The following is a 5,660-nucleotide window of genomic DNA, read 5'->3' as shown; positions in this document are numbered from 1 at the left end:
TGGTGGTTGTGTTATGGTTTCCTTAGGTTCCTGAAGCTTTTGGGTGAGTTTGGGACAGATTGGAGATGGTTAGAAACGGAGGTTCGATGATCGGCTTCGAGTAGAACGTGTCTGTGAAGTCGGTGTCGATCGACAACAGATGGGTGTCGGTCAACACCAAGTAGGAGTCAGTGTCGATCGACACCATTTTGGTGTCGGTCGACACCAACTTGTTTGTCGCTTACTTTCCTGGTTTGTTGTGTTGTTTGTGTTTCTTAACATTGGAATCTCAGTTGCTTGTGTGTATAACCTAGTAGATACGAGGATTGCCTCACTAAGTATTTATGATAATACTTACGCATCTCAATTGTTGTTTGTGGTGTGCAGGTATGTGACGTGGAATCATGGCGATGAGGAGGAGGATGATAGGGTCTCGGTTATGTGTTGTTGGTCTTTGTTCTATTTTTTGTGTTGGAACCTTGGATAGGAATAAGTTAGGTTGTTGGATAGAATGATTCTGTATTGTTGGTATGTTTCAGCTGGGCATATTGGTTGTTGTTGGTTTATTGTTAAATCGTTTGTGTTGTTGGTTTAATTAAGTAGTATGGGATTATTAATTAAATATATATATACATATATATATATATATTATTTAAACAAAAAACGGGTCGGGTTGTTTCAGCTTGGTATCAGAGCCTTTACGGTTCTAGGATGGTTAAGTGGATGGTTTAGAACAGTTTAGGAATTTAATTGGTTGAATTATTTTCCTGCTGCTTGATGCATGATATTGTGAGTAGTTAGTCAATTTGTTTGTGGTATGGATTCCTAGTATCATCCTCTTCGGGCCTTCAATGAGATTCCACGGTAAGATGTGTACTTTGTTTGCGGTTTTGAATTGTGTGCTTAGCCTTCTGTTCTGGGTAGTTGACAACTCTCTAATTTACATGTTTTAGACACCTTTTTTGTCCATATTTTGCATTATATATACCCTAACTTTAACATTTTTAGGTTCTTAACTGTAGGAATTTGCATTTAGGCCATTTAGGGTGCTGCATTGTTGCATTTGTGCATTTTGGATGAAAACAGGTGCTTTGTAGCCCAAAATGGGGAAGAATGAGGTAAAACCCAAGCATGTACCCGAAGGAGTGATCGTGCAAGAAGAACAGTCTGAACCTCAACCCGATCAAAGAGGATCTAAGAGCAGGAAGAACAACCCGAAGCCCTACCCGAGGAAATACCCGACTTGAACCTCGTGCACCACCTCTTGCACCACCTCGAGCAGACCCTCGGGCAGAACTGGGCAGCTAGGTTAAAAGGGTTTCAATATATAAACCCCCCTATTCTTCCTCTCGCCCTAGCACGCCGCAGACACTCAGAACAGAGAGCGAAAGCTCAAGAGAGAGATTTTGAGCGACTCAAACACTTTTTCCACTTTGTTAGGATTCGATTTTGTTTCTTTTGCTATTCTTTTTAGTTTTGATTCTATACTCTATTACTTTTATCTTATTTTCAATACAATGCAATTTTCATTCATTTGTGTTTTTATGCTTTTTACCATGAGATCTGAGTAGTGAATCAAAGTTTCTAAGGATGGGATAGACAAATATGTGTTCTTAATCGGTTAGGATGTCTTAGCTTGAATGTTTACTTTATATAAATTCCTTTCTAGATTGATGTTCTTAATGCTATTTTCAGACCGAAATGTTGAGATTAGATCTAGGGTGTTTTGCCATCGAGAGATGTTGTTGAAATGCTACAGATTCACTCACTTAGCCTAAGAGATTAGATGTGTAAGGAGTTTATTGAAAATAATGAATCGGATTGTAATGCCTGCTTGGTCATGTGTCTCCAACGAGAGTTGGGTAGGGGACTGACTAAGGTTGATTTTTTTTATCACAAGAGTGTTTTAGCAAGAATTAAGAGATTCATTGTCTAGGGAATATTTGTTTGAAGCATGTAGGACATCCCAAGTTGGACAGGAGCACTTATGAGTCGATTACCCCATCCTTAGGAGCTTTCTTATCTTGATTGTTTAGTTTTATTCTACAACTCGACCCCTTACCCGAACTGGTACTCGATCACCACCTTCGTGTATACCTTCGAGTTGTTCATCCTTGTCTACTTGATCCGATCATCCCACCCGATCCTGTACCTGAATGCTTGCATCGAGTACTTAGGTCGTGTGGTTCTTGTTCTTTTATTTACTTTTGCTTATTTTAGGTTTATAGAAAAACGCCACTATTGCTTGGCTTGACTTACTCTGTTATGATCATATCTTATCTGCTAGCATAACAACCATTTGGATTGATAACCCTTTGTACTACATCTGCATAGGGAATTGATACCCTGGGTGAAAATCTTGTTATCAATTTGGCGCCGTTGCCATTTGGTTGAATTTTGTTTGATACGTTTAAGATTTCATCACTTGCTAGATCAAGTTTTTTACTATCCATCGGTTCGGAACTGACTTGTTTACTTTCGTGTTCGTTTTTTTTGCATTTCAGGTACAACCCGAGTACCCACCCGACCCGTCACTCGATCACCTCGATTGGGTAGACCTTCGTGTACTCACTCGGTTAACTGATTTTGCATGCAAACACGATCCAAGGATAGCCAACACCTGAGTCCATTCATCGACAACATCGACAGAGCAAGGTTACTCCGTCAGTATCAACTCCCACAACCGCAACCAACCACAATTGAGGAGGTCATGAATAATCAGAATGGTCCACCAGCTCCTCATGAGAGGACCAACATAGGAGCAGGAGATGCTTCATATACTCACACTCAAAGACATGGCATTGTGCCACCTGCTGTTCAAAACAACAATTTTGAGATCAAGAGTAGTCTCATCGAGATGATTCAGAGCAACAAGTTTCATGGACTTCCAATGGAGGACCCATTGGACCATCTAGATGAGTTTGATAGGCTTTGTAGCCTCACAAAGATAAATGGAGTTAGTGAAGATGGATTCAAACTCCGGCATTTCCCATTTTCTTTGGGTGACAAAGCACACATTTGGGAGAAATTACTTCCCAAGGAGTCTATTACCACATGGGAAGCATGCAAAAAGGCGTTCCTTGCCAAATTCTTCTCCAACTCTATAACTGCAATGCTCCGAAATGACATCTCCAGCTTTGTTCAGAAAAGCAATGAGACATTCAGTGAAGCCTGGGAGCGTTTCAAGGGATACACCAGCTGATGCCCACATCAAGGATTCAGCAATGCTTCATTGCTAGGTACACTTTACCGCGGTGTAGTCCCTAAAATAAGGATGTTGCTAGATAACGCTAGCTATGGTAATTTTCTCAACAAGGACGTTGATGAAGGGTTGGATCTGGTTGAGAACTTAGCCCAATCTGATGGGTACTATAATGAGGAATATGATTGCACAATACGATCTTCTGGAGAGGACGATGCCAAGTACAAGCGAGACATGAAAGCACTAAATGACAAATTGGACAAACTCCTCCACCAGCAACAACATGTCCATTCCATATTAGAGGAAGACCAGTTTCCGCAACAAGATGGGGAGAATGCTCAGCTAGAGGATGTAAATTACATCAACAATCAAGGAGGCTACAATAAAGGGTACAACAACTACAAACCAAACCCGAATCTCTCATACCGTAACCCTAATATTGCAAATCCTCAAGACCAAATCTACTTGTCCGCAGTCCAAAGAAACCAGGGCCCAAAAAAGCCTTTTGTCCAGTACAATCAAGGCTATGCTCCTGAGCAGCAGTACCCTGGCAATTACCACCAACCAATTGCACCACCTGGATTCCCACCACATCAAGGATCACACAACCAAACTCAAGTGGCTGACCTACACGGACTAATGCAGCAGATGATACAAAGTCAGGCATCAACAGCGATAGACAATGCAAAACGATTCGCGGAGATGAGCAACAAGATCGATTCTGGGTACAATGACCTGAATGCTAAGTATGATTCTCTCAATACTAAGTTGAGATACCTAGAAGGCCAACACAACGCCCAACCAACTCCAAAACTCGGCCAGCTTCCAAATAAAGCTGTTTAGAACCCAAAAGACTATGCTACTGCCCAGGCCATCTTTCTTGAAGATGTTGATGACTACCTCACTGAGGACAGCGATGTTCAAGATGGGGAGGATATGGACCACAGTGGGATGTATGAGCACCAATATTAATTATCCGAGTATGAACCTGATCTTTTACTCGAGGAGACTGATCAAGTTGATGATCGAGCACCGGTTCGAGATTTGCTAACCAATGCACCACTCGAGGCTGAATCTGATGACATACCCGACGATGGTGATCGGACAATCCATCGGGTAGATGTTCAGATGACGGATCAATCACGAGTTCCTGAAGCTGAAGAAGGAGAATTAGAGGAAAGATTCAGAGCAGCTCTTGATATCCAATTAGAGGCGCTTGCAGAGCGTATGTCCAAACGAAAAGCCCTACCTCCTAAACTCTTGCCTCCACATGCTCTTTGAGAGGATATCGTCAAAGAAACAGCTCAGTTGTAGATTGAAGTAAAGGAAGCTGTTAAAAAATTGGAAATGCGATCATGAGAAGTGGAGTGTGTTTAGACCCTGAACTGAGGATCAATGAGAAATTGGAGGATCCTGGCTCTTTCACTTTGTCATGTTCAATAGGCCTCCGGATCTTCAACAATTGCTTGTGCGATTTGGGAGTTTCGGTCAGTATCACGCCACTTTGAGTCGCCAACAAGATGGGTTTCACCAGCTTTTAACCAAGCAGCCTGTATTTGGTCCTAGCTTATAGGACAATCAAGCACCTATTTGGTATCCTGGAAAACTTGCCTCTCAGGTTTGGAAGAGTGGAGATTCCTTCCGATTTCATGATCCTTGACATGGATAAGGAACCAGAAGATCCACTAATCCTAGGAAGACCATTGTTGGCAACAATAGGTGCGGTGATAGATGTGAAAAAAGGACAGATCAGCATTGAGCATGGAGAGCACTTCAAAATGGAATTTGACATCAATAAAGGAATAAAAGGCCAACCATTGATGGTCAAGTTTTCTCCACCCAAATAATGCCAAGGGAAATCAAACTTTGCCAAGAAGTTCATGCTACCTTTGCTGTGGAACCAGGACAAGACCCGGAAAATCTGTTGAATCAGTCTGCTTCAGTGGAGAGGATTCCAAAACCTCTCACTCCAAAAAACAATGCTTGAAAAGCATGAAGAGTCAAGCTTAGTGACTTAAAACAAGCTCACTTGGGAGGAAGTCCCAAAAGTATCTTCTAATCTCTTTTCATTTAATTTTATTTATTTTGTTTTGTTTAATTTGGATTCTATAATATTTTTATGTCTCCATAAGTTTTCATAAAAATATATATATATATATATATATATATATATATATAAAAGAAAGGAGGAAAATAGAAATCTCGCGGAACCCGAAGCTACACCTGAATGCGTACCCGACGCGCCTGATCGTGTTCCCACTAGGGTGGCGAGTGGAGTCCGAATTCCACAAAACCCTAGCCCACTCTCGGTGAAACCCTAGCGGCAGCCTCTTCTATTTAAGAGGACCAAACCCCTTTTTCCCCCAACATCGAAACGAGAAGTTCTCAAAACTCTTTAGCTTCCATCTTCTTATTTTTCTTTTCTCTCAAAATTGAGTGCTCTAAGGTTTTCGGGAACTAACCCTATCGATCTCGAGCT

The 5,660-nt window shown here is 41.5% G+C and overlaps 1 non-coding gene across 1 annotated transcript; it reads right to left on the bottom strand.

The window, feature by feature from the left end:
* Positions 1–3,091: 3,091 nt before the first annotated feature.
* Positions 3,092–3,198, bottom strand: LOC147919346 (small nucleolar RNA R71). Its single transcript, XR_015594351.1, has one exon. It is a non-coding gene; the product is annotated as a small nucleolar RNA R71 (small nucleolar RNA).
* Positions 3,199–5,660: the final 2,462 nt, after the last annotated feature.

This window comes from Camelina sativa, chromosome 20 (genome assembly GCF_030686135.1).
Source record: "Camelina sativa cultivar CO46 ecotype springtype chromosome 20, ASM3068613v1".
In the NCBI taxonomy this organism is placed as follows: domain Eukaryota; kingdom Viridiplantae; phylum Streptophyta; class Magnoliopsida; order Brassicales; family Brassicaceae; genus Camelina; species Camelina sativa.
This window is presented reverse-complemented; position numbering and strand designations above follow the sequence as displayed.